The sequence below is a fragment of the Pseudochaenichthys georgianus genome, chromosome 11 (genome assembly GCF_902827115.2).
Source record: "Pseudochaenichthys georgianus chromosome 11, fPseGeo1.2, whole genome shotgun sequence".
Taxonomy (NCBI): Eukaryota; Metazoa; Chordata; class Actinopteri; order Perciformes; family Channichthyidae; genus Pseudochaenichthys; species Pseudochaenichthys georgianus.
The window spans coordinates 11,895,835-11,909,202 of NC_047513.1; the positions used below are offsets into that span (position 1 = coordinate 11,895,835).

The following is a 13,368-nucleotide window of genomic DNA, read 5'->3' on the forward strand; positions in this document are numbered from 1 at the left end:
ATCAAGCCATTCTTACGTCATCTTAAAGTAACTGCAAGAATCCAGCTACATTGCAAGGTAATCCTGGTTCTGATGCTTCTGATAGTTCCACTTGCGGGAACCAACTCAAATTCTACACGTTGTTACTTTCAAGGTCCACTAAATTATTAACAGTGTCTCCAACTGGTGATGTTTTGAAAATCAACAAAGTTGTTTTTTGTATTTGTTGATTCTGTTATGAACTCCAGCAAGAGCAGGAAGTACATCTTCAACACAAATTGGAAGCTTTGTGAAGAAAGTGGGCCGTATACATATCCCTGGGGCGACACGTGTGTAGCACCTGTCTACAGCCTGTACTGTGTACACTGTACACTGTCTAAAGTCATTAACAATAAAGTGATAACTCCACCTGGCATTGTGATAAACTGTGCCCCTCCTGCTGTTTTAACTGTGAATCCTCGCTGCTTTGCATAAATATTTAATCCTACAGTGAGAGAAGCCCGGGGTTAAAATTCGGGGATGAGTGATTTACGGCAGAAGGAGCTTTTGGCACATTGTGATGATGCGAGGTGACCTTGTTGCTTTTGGCATTCCTGTACAGGGATAAATACACTAAAAGTGAAAAAGCCACTAGATGTTTGCGACAGCCACCTCTGCGTTTGTTTCGAGGTGTGATTGATTGCACGAGCCCCTCGCAGCGTGTTTTTTTCACGGGCTTTCCATGGTGGCTCACTGGCGGGGAAGATGCGGCGAGGCAGTATGTTGGGATGAAGGTCATTTGAAGTGTCTAATTTAGTGTGAAACACGAGTTAAACTGAACTCTTGTCAACATAGCAATGATGATGTAAAAACACTTCAAGTGGCCTGTGGTAGAAACCGCGTATCAAAGTGTCAGGCTGCGGGAAGCCCGATGTTCCTCTAGCGTCTTCCTCACTGCAGCTTCACTTTCTGGGTTACGCCTCCTGATCTCCAACACACACTTCACCTTGATGACCCATCCTCTCTAGAGTCACAGAGCTGCAATATCAATAGAGACAATCGTAGTATTCAGTCCCACCAGAGGTTTGAATATAACCTGCATTTTGGTCTCTTGAAAGTATCCGTTATTGTAGCCTTTTCTTGTCCTTGGACTGTTTCAGTCAATATAGCACTTTCTTTACCTTTTTTCTCCAACCAGGATGACTGGGATATGCACCCTCCATGTAAATATCCCCCGTGACGGGTCTCAGAACAAAGGGGAGCCGTATCTAGAGAGCTACCCTCGCTCCGAGCCTCGGGTTGAGACATTCCCAATGGGGCCAATCTATCACCAGGTGATTTATAGGCTTTGCAGGAGTGTGTAAGAAATAGAGAAAAAAGTAGGAATGAACGTAAGATGTCATAAAAGACTAGGGACTAACAACTAGTGAAAGATAGTTAAATAAAATACTTATGAGGGGTAATTAGATGTATTTATCCCCATCCTACAGTAAACACTCATCCATTATTGTGTTGATGATGAGCTTTGTTAGTAAAATGATTATCATCTGAGACTGAAGAAAAGGGCATAACTGTAAACGAATGTTGCTGCGGGTGAAACGCCATATGGACGGCATATTCTCAAAGTTTAATTGTTGGTGTTGGATTCATTCGTTTTATTACATCACAACAACAGTTGAAGTTTTAATTGCACATTAGTTTAGGAGGCACTAATGGGGTCATAATGAATAACATTATCAGCCTGTTTCTTTCCCCCGTTTAGATAGCACAGTCAGAGATAAGGTGTTAATGAGAAGGCTGTTTACATTTCAGGGTTTTTTTCAAGGTATGCTAACAGGATATAAGAGTTTGTTAAAATGCTGTTGCATCAAGGAACGGATGGATCATATTCTTGATAAAAAAACCTTGTTATCATTATAATTAGGTGGAATCACTGCATTGTCTTTGGCCTTTTTTATGTCAGAAACAGTAAAATCATTGCATGCTTGCTCAGGTATAAAGCTTGACTGATATCATTTTAAGCATATTTTAAGATAACCCCTCCTTCTTCATTTTTTATTTTAAGTAAAGAAGAATGTTCGATTTAACAGCTTTAACCGTAAGAGTTGTTCTTAATATAAATACATTTTGTACAGAGTAATAGTAAGATGTACAACATTTTCATTTGCTTTCCCCTATAAACTGATGTGAATCTGTATATAACAAATATTCAGTCAGCTGTCACTGCTGCCATCCTTTCATTTTGACCTCCTACCTAGACAGAGTGCAGGCCTCCCGGCTGTGACCCAGAATGGCGATGGCGAGGCTATCAGTCCCTGTCAGGCCACACAGTCAGGCCGTTTCCACTAAGTCCCAGTCAATCACTCTCCTCTGTATCACACATTCCCAGATGGCAGTCACCACCTCAGCGCTGTCCCAATCCATCATACGTCTGATTCTACGAGGCAGTAGGTGTTAAAGGTTTATCGGGGTGGGCTTTTTACTCCTCTGCAAACCCACAAATCTGTCAGAGAACAGGTTAGAGGTGACTCTGGCTACAGCCAGTGACCTTTGACCTAACCCAGTTCACAGTACATTACTCAAAACTACTGCCCACTAGGCTATATGACCTCTGCTCAGCCCTGATGCTACAGCCACACTCAGCTATTTCTATATGCCCTTCTATTTGCATTAAACCACTAACACATGTACTCACTGCTTATTCAACCAACATTATATTACATTGGCAATGAATTTACAATTCTTACAGACAGTCTGTAACAGAATGAATAACAACATAGGGTTAGCAGAGAATACTTGCAAAGTATAAGATGTTCAGATATAAAAGGAGAAACCCACTTTTTAACTTATAGGCTAACATTTGAAATGCTTTCTGGTGCATCTTTTATACCAGTTTCAGCTGTTTAAACAGTAACAAATAATTATAAATAATAGCTTTGTAACACTCTCAACTATAGTTTAGTGCCTTTATACATCGTAAATAAATGATGTAATAAGAATTCATCTAATAAGGATGTCCTCTGATCTGGGGTGTTAAAATGTTAGCATTTAAAATAGATTTGGATCTGGTTGCCCTACTGCTTTTAGTCCAGAAGCTAAGTCTTTTTTATTAACTATTGAAGGAGCCAATTAATGAAATACAGTAGATACAACTTTTTTGAGACCCATCAACTGAAAAACCTCTTGGTGTTGCCAAAGGAAGAGCGCAATCTTGAAAAACATTCAACTAAAATTCATTCCAAGCTTTTTGTTATGTATTTTGAAAGGAATATGTCAACATTTAGGGACTTATATCGTTTTCTTGCTAATAATTAAATGAGAAAATCCATACCACTCTTATAAATGAAAGACAGATAGAACATTGCAGATATTTGTGTGTATTTATTTCCAACAAAGGGTTCCTTAAAGGAATTCATCTAGACCGTTTCAATTACCAACAATGTAGGAAATAAGTGACACCTAATACCCTTAAAATAAATGGAAATCAATTTAATCAACCCATCCAAAAAATCGACATGAGGGAGTAACGCCAACATCCATACATTCATGCATGCATGCACTTGCTACATAGATTTTCTATCGATGCCTCCTATCATTAACCCCAATAAGTATATGTATATTTGAGCGACCTTTTCCCCAACACCAGGTCATTTATTATTTTAATAAACATCCACCCGACCTTGCTGTCACCATCCTTTCTCCTGTCCCAGTTCCCGTCACACATATCCTTGGAGCAGTGCTTGCATAAAAACACAGGAAGTAAATCATCAGTAAGGAAATTAGACTGAGGAATGATGGCCTTTCAACTTTCTTTGACCTTTTGTTGAGAGTTGTTGTAAGTGCGTCCTCATGGGAACTGAACGCCCTCTAGGCATGAATTAAATGCACGTTCACAATAAAAAGGAGAGGGGATATATGGAGGGATGTGAGGGAATTTTATTATTAATTGGATTTGGGAATTTTACGGGCGTCAGCAGAATGTCTGCGTTCCTGTCGACTCATTACTGTCCAGCAATTTCAGCAGCTTCCTCCTGATGCGGGAAGTTTCCATCCTCTTCTATTACCGTGCAAAGTTTGAAAAGTTGTTTCACATAAACAAGAATAAGTTATGCCAACGTTTTAAAGATCTTGTTTTAACTTTATTTCAAGTAAACTTATACAGTTCCTGTGGGACCTCAAGCTGAATAATACATGATACACTTGATAAGCCTTCTGCTCTATAGAATAATATATTTTGCGGTCATCATATAAAACATTCAGACAAGTAACAAAATGTATATAACGTTCTAAAAGTACTACAAACTGTAGCATTTGAAATGATCATACGTTTGAATCAAACGTAGTGGAATATAACTTAGTACATTTACTTTACTCTACTTACTAGTAATTACATGTCATGCTTTTTTTTTCTACTTACAACAATTTAACAGCTAACCTTTTAGTACAATTAATTGATAAAATTAGGTAATATTTACATTGCATTTTCAAAATGAATACAATATTAAATCAACTAATTCAATATGATGCAACATTTTAGAAAAAGGTAGGCCTACCTGGTAGAATATAAAGTAGGCTAACTAAAAAGAGATCCACCTTTTCCAGCTGTAACATTGAAGTGACATTCAATTATATTTAGTATACAGTGATATATCTTGATACAGTATGATGTATCAAGTAGCCTATGTTTACTTTGATACTTACATATGTGTCCTGTTCAAACGTAATGACTATGACGGTTATTATTTTTATATGTGTTTTGAGATAAACTTAAAATAAAATATCGTAACAGCGCCCCCTGGACGTCAGGTGCATGTACGGCAACCTGTGAGGTCAAAAGCGATATTGCGCACGTCTTCACTCACATTCGCCCTGATTGAGGGGAGCTACGTCGATTAAAAAAAAAATAGATGTCGTTTCTGCCATTACAATGCGACAAAGTTAGTGAACGCGAATGTCTTTACAAATAATATAAGTCACCTGTGAGACAGCAGAGTTATTTTGAAATAAAAAGTGGTTTTAGTATCATGTAATGTATCCACCTGTATAGTTAGCTAATTCGTTTTCCAGTACTGCTAACGTGCTTGCTGCTAATTAGCTAGCTAGCAAGAACAACTGAAGAAGTGGGCTGTCAACAAATGAAGCTACAAATTACAAGTTACGACATGGACATGGACCCTCGTAAAGGAAAGGATAATGGGCTGCCTTCAACGACGAACAAAGTAAGTGCAATGCACCACCTGTCTGTCTCTGTATTTGTATGTCTGTCTACACGCTGGTTAAATGTCCTTCTTTGGCTGCATGCATTTGAGGATGTTGTGACTTCTTTCCCTGAACACTGAAGCTGTTGTGCTATTGTTGTGACGATGTCAGCAGGGGCCTGTTGAGGTTGTTTTACATTATCTTATCTACATGTCTGCCTTTATTTGTTGTTAAGTAACCAGCTGACATTTCTGGAGAGCAGTTTTTCATCCTTGTTTGTTTGTTGTTAGCTTTTATCAGTTTGGATATCATGGTATGCTCTGCATAAAAGTAATGGGTCAGTGATACTTTTTGATGTGAACATTGTTTTATTTATTTATGACTTGTCTGTTGTGTAGTGTATAAGCTTTGCAGTGCCCTATGCATGTTTGGGGTTTATTGCTAAAGAACATCTGATTATGTGTACAGAATGAATCTTAAATACTGTAAATAGTTTGCTTAGTTGACACCAACTTATAAAGATTTTTGGGTAGTATTACCGTAGAGTGAAAAAGTACTACAAATAGTAACTTTTAACCTATAACAACAACAACATTGCTGCTTATTTGATTTAAGATGGTGCAACTTTCATAAACAAATGTTTAACACTTGTTTAAATGATCATTACGTCACTGAGTTTTAATTGGACACTTGCCCTTCTTTGTAATGTAATTTTGCAGACAACTCTGCAAACTTCATCACAACACACTTAACCGCAACCTTTTACTAAATTGATGAACAAAAGACTGCATGTGGCCTCGAATCTTCAGCCTTCAGAACAACCTGATTTTTTGAGTCAGAAATAAAAGTACGAATCAGTTAGAGACACAATGTATGTACACGGGTACACTTTCTTCCAGAAGCCATGACGGACTGTGGGAGTTGTGTGAAAATGTGTGAAAATGTGTGAAAATGTGCAGCCTAAGTGTGAACATTCCTAGCTATAGTTGCATTTGTCTTTCGCAGCGATTTGTTGGAAAAGGTGTTCTCTAGGGTTTACCAATGTTCACAGACAGGGGCGCCGCCAGGGATTTTGGGCCCCATGAAAATATATCACATTGGGCCCCACCACCAGGCACAGGCCACTTTGTTTATAAATTACCCCGAGGGCCGTACCAAATGGTCTAGCGGTCCGTATACGGCCCGGGGGCCGGAGGTTCCCCACCCCTGCTTTAATATAATAACATTAGTATTAATATCATAACCAAAATGTCGGTGATTAACATTTTGTTTACAGACTGATCACTCAATGCTTCAAACTGTCCATCATCCTAAATAGACTAAAAGCAGTTTTTTGTTTTATATAGATCATTGGCTATGTTTGAAATGTATAATTTAAATTAGATGTTACCTTTTTGTTATATATATATATTATATATATATATTGTATTCCAGTCTCCCTTCAGATATGTTAAGTGGCATGTCATTCAATACAATGCTGCTCACCTCCTTCAGTTGGGAGAAAAGCTGGTTCAGGTTCAGCCTTATGGGGGGACAGGGCTGCTGAGCCTAGAGATGGATCTGTTGGACCTGGCACCAGGGGGGGGGACAACTGATTTAGTATGAATAGGCGCTAAAAATGTGCCTGCATTTATTAAAGGTAGGGAGGTAAGAATGGAGAAACCAGCTCGAGTGCGCTAGAATTTGAAAATACACAACCGAAAAAAATCTGCCCCTTCCTTCAGAGTTCCTTACAGAGCCCCTCCTCCAACACACACAAACGCGCACATAACCAATGAGGGCACGAGATAAGTTTTTGCACAGATGGAAGGCTGACAGGCAGGTAGGCCATCCAGTTACTTTAGCCGGCTCAGATGATTGGTCGTGCTTTTTACAGCGCCACAGCTTCCACAGATGAATTTTTTGTATGTATTTATTGTCAAAGCATTTAATGTATTCATTGCTATCGGGATGTTAAGAGCATTCCGTGGAATATAACAAAAATTGCGTCTGAAGTGAATTACCTACCATACCTTTAAATGTCAGCTAAAAGAGCAGTGAAGAGCAGTGCATTTGCTGTAAAGATATTAACATTACTTAATGTCAGCTTAGTAAACAAAAAAACATTAGCTAACAGACTAATTTTCACCACTCATGGACCACACCCACCTTTTCTTGTGAAAAACTGGGTGACATACTGTCGCCCTTTAGTCCCTCTCTCTTGTCTTTCTCTCCTTTCTCTTCTTTTCTTAGAGCCTGACTTTGTTGGTCGTTGAAACATGGTACAACAACACAGTATGTATGCTAAGTACTAGCATCCCTCCTCACATGCTTTCACTCTCTGCAAGTGCCGGTGCTGTAATGGTTTGGCAGGACCAAACCATTACACGTAAATAGAAGGGGGTGTACAGAGGCTTTGGTTAATTAACTTTTGGAAGAAAATAAGTTAAATGAATCGTAAGTTTAGTGAGTAATTTATCAACATAACGTTCTATTAATGTTAATTATTGAGGATTGATGAAAGGTTACTTACATTTTTTTTCTTAATGTTCTGAACATTTTGGGGCCCCTGTCAGTCACGGGCCCTTAGAATCGTCCTAACTTTTCACCCCCTTATGGCGCCCTTGTTCACAGAAGAAGAAAGTGTCTCATCTCTGATTTTGCCTCTTTTATGCCCTTATCAGTAAAAAACAATAGGCAACAGAATGTTTGAAGTCTAATTAATTGGCACAAACACGAGATAAAAGATACCAGGATAAGAAAAAGCTACACAAAGTGCCAAACAGAACAAAAAGGCCTTAGAGGAAAAAAAAGTTCTGTCTACTCAAAGTATTGATTTGCATCATTACGAAACAGCTCTCGATCTGTCTGTCTGACTGCAGTGTTTTATGATTCCTTTCACTCTGCTGCGTGTCTGTCTTCTTAGATATTTAAAGCATACCGCTCATCGTTTAAACTGCAGGTCTTAAGCTAGCACAGGCAAAATACTTCTCCGTCTTCACCTGAACAAAGACTTTATTTCCTGTGATATAACCTCTGACAGTATCAATCTCTTTGTGTCTGTCCAAAAAGGAGAACCTGTAGTGAAAGCAAATCATAATAGCTAATCCACTTCCTTCCACCTGAGTCCTATCTGTCTGACCTTTTGATCTGCATCGTGCGATAGCTTTCCCTCTTCCTCTGCAGTGCCTTGACTGAAAAACCTGTCAGTAGCTATTTTACCCAGAAATCTTTATTAGCCAACACATCTGCCTCTGCACCTGAGTAACACTTACCTGCGCGACCTCTGTCCTCTTACACCGAGCTGTCTGCACACTTCCTTCCTGAGCCTGTCAGAGGGTTGACGGACACGCAGGAGGTGGAGGTGACAGCTATCCACTTGTTTATTCTCCATCCTGCCACCACAGCAAGGAGGGCAGAGGGCAGCTGCATCGCATTTGTCTGTCTGCTTGTCTTTCTGTCTGTCTCCTTCAAATCACTCCTGAGTTTATATTTGTAACTTAGCTGGCTGTCAATATATGAAATGCTTTTCTTCACTTCACTTTATATCTTCTATACAGCCGTTGTTTTCAATTGTGTATATCAACTGTTAAAAGCTTCATACATTCATAGTAGTACTTGGAAGATTGTTGACATCCTCCTGGATCACCATTTTTCAGTATTGTGGTTTGTCAAAAACCACATTTGAATTGTCTATGTTTTAATTTCAGTATCTTTAAATCTAGACACAGCACACTTTGCACGTCTAACCGTCCTGGGAGAGGGATCTTTTCTCTGTTGCTCTCCCCGAGGTTTCCTCTTTAATTGTGCGGTTTCTTTGGGAGTTTTGCCTTGTCCACTGCAAGGGTCTTAGGACAAGGAGTGCTGTACACTAAAACCAGCGTCACTGTGGACTGACGGCTTCGGGCCTTGTAACTCAGCACTTTAGTGAACAGTTTGCACTTTATTAGCGTGATTGCACAGTACAGTTTGGCATTACATATTTGCAGATTTTGCACATCATTTATACTAATTATTGAGGTAGTATTTATTAACTGATTGAACCGTATTGATTGGAATGTCGTCTGGCAGGTGCTGGTCGGGTCCTCGGCTCCGCCTGAAAAGATAGGGGAGTTAGCGAGATCGCAGAAAGTTTTTATGCTGGTGTAAGAATCATCAAATCAAATCAAATCAAAGTTTATTTATAAAGCACATTTGAAAGCGATGTTTGGTCGGGCCAAAGTGCTGTACATGTAATAAATACTACAATCACTTAAATACACATTACTACATTCATAATAAAAGACCATAAATTACAACAGATATATAAAAAACACAGGGAAAAGTCAGGAGTCGTGCTCCGCTCTGACTAAAAGGCCAGGGAGAAGAAGTGTGTTTTAAGAGTAGATTTAAAAAACCCTAAGGTCTGGGCCGACCTCACATGGAGGGGCAGAGTGTTCCAGAGCCTAGGGCCATCTGCTGCGAAGCCTCGGTGCCCTCGGGTTTTGAGCCTGGTCTTGGGCACTATCAGCAGCAGCTGGTCAGCAGACGTTAAAGCTTTGGCTGGGGTGTAGCAATGGAGGAGTTCAGCTATATAGGCCGGAGCCAGCCCATTTAGGGCTTTAAAAATAAATAAATTGAGTTTTAAAAAGCTATTCTGAACCGAATTGGAAGCCAGTGCAGTGAGGCCAGAATTGGGGTGATTATTATTTTATGGCCAGTGAGTAGACGCTGCATTCTGAACTAGCTGGAGGCGTCTAATTGAGGCCTGGTCCATACCCACATACAGAGCATTGCAGTAGTCCAACCTCGAGGTAACAAAGGCGTTAATAACCCTTTCCAGGTCTTTAAAAGATAAAAACGACTTGGTCTTGGCCAATAGTCGTATTTTAAAAAAAAAAAGCTGGTTTTGACTACGGTGCTAACCTGCTTATCAAATTTTAAAAGCGCTGTTGAAGGTCACTCCAAGGTTCGTGACAGAGGGGAGGATATTATTTTTGACGGAGCCCAGAATATCAACCTGGAAGGCTGGAGGTTGGGGTCCAAAAAAGATTGCTCTCATTGAGGTTGAGGAAATGTTGGCTCAGCCAGGATTTGATCTCTGCTAAGCAGTTCATCAATAGCTGTAATGAGTTGTCATTTGAATTGAGTGGCAGATAGATCTGTACATCGTCGGCGTAGCAGTGGAAGAGGATGTTGTGTTTTGTGAGAATTGAACCTAGGGGCAGTATGTACAGTAGAAAAAGGATGGGGCCCAGAATCGAGCCTTGGGGAACCCCACAGGTAAGAGGGGCTTTGGCAGAGGAGAAGGTACCTAGCTGCACAGAGAAGCTACGGTCTGTCAGGTAGGACCTTAACCATGCAAGGGCAGAGAATGGCAGCGGTTGAGAATAATCAGGGTGCAAATAATATGTTGAGGGTGTATAAATGATGACGTTAAGTTGCATTAATTGTACAAGTTACCACTGTGTAAAGTTGACATATGTCTGTTGCTGCTGATTGTGTGCACCTGGTGCCCTGTGTTGTCTCCTTCCCCCTCACCTGTGTCTTGTTGGTTTGATTGGTCCGGCCACGTGGGAGTGACATGTGTGTGTGTCTATTTAGGCTCCGTTTTCTTGTCAGTGTGTGGGTGAGATCCTTGTGGTTGGTGATGGTGTTCACATGGACAGTCAGATTGAGGCTGTGTCTATGTTTAAATAAATGCCCACACCGGGATATATGTGAACTCTCTGCCTCTGCCTCCTTGCTTGGTCGGGCCGCTCAACGGTCAGTCTCACACAGCTGAAAAGAAATTGGAACCACCATGTGAACAATAGCCACAAAGTAACTCTGATTTGTAAAGCGTGTCAGCATTGCTAGTAGCACGACAGAGCTTGGAGTCATGATGTGGTGTCAAAGTAACCAATTTATTATCAAATCCATTGCAAAAATGATGCAAAAGGGTTGAAATCTGTAAAAGCCCAACTGTAGAGCTTGGTGATGCAGCCATCCAACGTTACAGACCAAAGTGGTTCTTGGGATCATCGATGAATACCTTTTTCTTGCTAAATGTCTGGGGCATTTGGTAACACCTGAGTAGTCACAAGTTCAAAACCGACAGGTAGGGCTGTGCAATTAATCGTATTTGAATCGCGATTATGATTATGGCTTGCGACGATTATGAAAACAGCATAATTGACAAAATACGATTATTTTGCAGGGTGCGCTTCTACCCCTCCCTAAAAGCCCACTCGGCCACGTGGGAGTGACATGTGTGTGTGTTCAGCACGAGCGAAGATGTCGGAACAAGAGCAGCAACTCGTTAAAAAGAAGGGTAAAACTATTTCCACTATTTGGAAGTACTTTGGCTTTCAGGAGTCCGACGTCGAGCAAAACAAAGTACAGTGCAGGATTTGTTACCAGGTTGTGTTGGCACCACACTCTAACACAACCAATCTCTTTAATCATCTGAAATACAACCACAAAGTGCAATACGACCGTGCAATAATACAACAACAAGCAAATGCCCGCTCGACTTCATCCACCACATCATCACAGTCATCGATTCAGGACGCAATGTACAGAGCAACGGCCTACGCGACGAGCTCGCAGAGACACAGAGATATTACAGGTGCCATTACAGGTGCCATTACATTTCACATCGCTAAAGATATGTGCCCAGTTAGCACTGTTAGCAACGAGGGCTTTAAGCAACTTGTCAACACGTTGGACAAGCGTTATGCGATGCCGTCTCGGTATTATTTCAGCAGGTCTGCGCTGCCTGCGCTATATGTCAAATGCCGTGGGGAAGTTGAGAGAGATGTGGCTTCAGCTGACTATTTTGCCACCACAACGGACCTATGGTTTAGCCGCACCATGGAGCCATACATGAGCCGCACATTATTTAGTATCATGATTATCATCATGATACTAAATAATATGTATTTGTTGTAATCTTAGAGAATGCAATGAAGGATCCCAGGATCGGCTGTGCAATGGGGCTTTGCAAGGAGCTGGTCAGTAGCTTCTCCTACAGTTGGAAAAAGAAGAGGGAACTTGCAGTGGCACAGCAGCAGCTGCATCTGCCTGAACACTCCCTAAAGACAGAATGTCCAACCAGATGGGGATCTAGGCAGGCCATGATCGACAGGGTCCTCGAGCAGCAGAAGGCCATTGCCCAGGTCCTTTCCAGCGACCGAAAAACCAGACATCTCTCCCTCACGTGGCAGGACGTTGATGTACTGGAGGCAATCAATAAGTCGCTTAGCCCTCTGGTGGAATTCACAGACGCACTTTCTGGAGAGAAGTATGTAAGTGTGTCTTTTTTTAAACCAAACCTGCACCTCTTCAACAACTCATTGCTGGCAGTGCAGGAGGATGACACAGACCTCACAAAAAGCATAAAAAAGAAGATACTAGACTATCTCAATGACAAATATGATGACGCAGCGACACAAGAGCTGCTTGACATGGCCTCTGCCCTGGACCCGAGGTTCAAGCTCAAATATGTCAGTGAGGACAATCGAGGATCCATTGAAGCCAGCCCGACAACTGAGATGAGGAGGATGATGACACTCATGGTAATAATAATAAAAAATAAAAATGACAGATTTGACAGTAAATACAATTAAGTGAATGAATGTGTTGTCAAAGTGTTATAATGTAATTCTAGGTATAAATGTTAATACTCATAACCATTTAGTCTGATTAAACATGTCATTCCTATTTTCTTTATAATACTCCAAGGAGAACGCCCCTCTTGAGACGGCAGCGGTGCCTGCAGATGACACGGAGGATGCTGCTGCACCAAAGAAGAAAAAGAAGAAGGGACTGGGGAGCTTCTTCAAGGCCACCGTAGACCAAGCTGCAGAACCTCAACCTGCTCTGGAAAATGACAAGGCCATAGCTCTTGAGCTACAGTCCTACCTCCAGGCAGTGCCACTGGATGCTGAGGAGGACCCACTAAAGTGGTAGAGGGAATCCCGGAAGTTCTACCCACGGCTCTCCATCCTGGCAAGGAAGTATCTGTGCATCCCAGCCACAAGTTCCTCTTCAGAGAGGGTCTTCAGTATGGGTGGCAATATTGTCACCTGCCTGCGCTCATCTCTGAAACCAGACCATGTAAACAGGCTGGTGTTTCTTGCAAAAAACCTTTAAGAGATGACATGAGCAGCCCTACCATCATTTGCCATGGTGGCCATGTTGGCTATGTGTTAAGGAGTTTTCAGTAGATTGTGACAGTGCACTGCAAAATATTTGATTTAATTTATTTTG

The 13,368-nt window shown here is 41.1% G+C and overlaps 1 long non-coding RNA gene across 1 annotated transcript; it reads right to left on the bottom strand.

Annotated features, from left to right (window-relative positions):
- Positions 1 to 4,511: 4,511 nt before the first annotated feature.
- LOC139434758 (uncharacterized) lies at positions 4,512 to 7,452 on the bottom strand. Its single transcript, XR_011644061.1, has 3 exons — positions 7,306 to 7,452; positions 6,643 to 6,726; positions 4,512 to 4,560 (listed from the first exon to the last, which is right to left on the bottom strand). It is a non-coding gene; the product is annotated as an uncharacterized lncRNA (long non-coding RNA).
- Positions 7,453 to 13,368: the final 5,916 nt, after the last annotated feature.